Below are 695 nucleotides of genomic sequence, written 5' to 3'. Positions count from 1 at the left end.
AGCATTTGATTTCACCTTTTTTTTTTTTTTTTTTTTATATATATGCCAGGAGAGTACGCTAACAACCAAACTACAGGGGATTTCTACTGAGGGAATTTCCATTGCAGCTGGTTCACACGTGTAAATAAGTGACCTTCAGTGCCCAAATGAATGCCTTAAATATAAAGCTCTACCATAATTATTGTGACTTTTAGACTATGTGCCCCAGTGAATGACTATTAAGAAAAACAATTTCAACCTAACAGGCTGAGTCTCCAACATCTTAAGAGTTTGGGACCAAGTCATAATAGAAAGAGTATAAATGGCTCAATGGCATTTAAATGCTCTGCTACCAACTCCCTAAGCCAGTGAGTGAAAGGCCAGGTGTGATAAAAATTCCTCTTAGATTGGCTCCTCCACACAAGATACACGGAAGAACATCTAAGCTTGGAAGAACTGCGTCAATTTCAGCATAATATATGGGCTAAAAAAGCTCAGTGCCAGAGCCACTTGCCACTGCCACTTGACCCACACAGCCACTTGAACATCTAGGAGTATACACTAGCAAAAATAGGGAATATATTTTTTGACACTACAGTCCCATGGTGCCAGAAACAGCACAACTACTTTTACAAGGTAATTTAGCTCAAGAGAAGCACTAAACAAACATTGCTTTTTTTCTAACATCCCAGCCAGTTTGTAAAGAATGAGCTTGG

Source organism: Struthio camelus, chromosome 2 (assembly GCF_040807025.1).
Source record: "Struthio camelus isolate bStrCam1 chromosome 2, bStrCam1.hap1, whole genome shotgun sequence".
Taxonomy (NCBI): domain Eukaryota; kingdom Metazoa; phylum Chordata; class Aves; order Struthioniformes; family Struthionidae; genus Struthio; species Struthio camelus.
Note: the sequence above shows the minus strand (reverse complement) of the source record.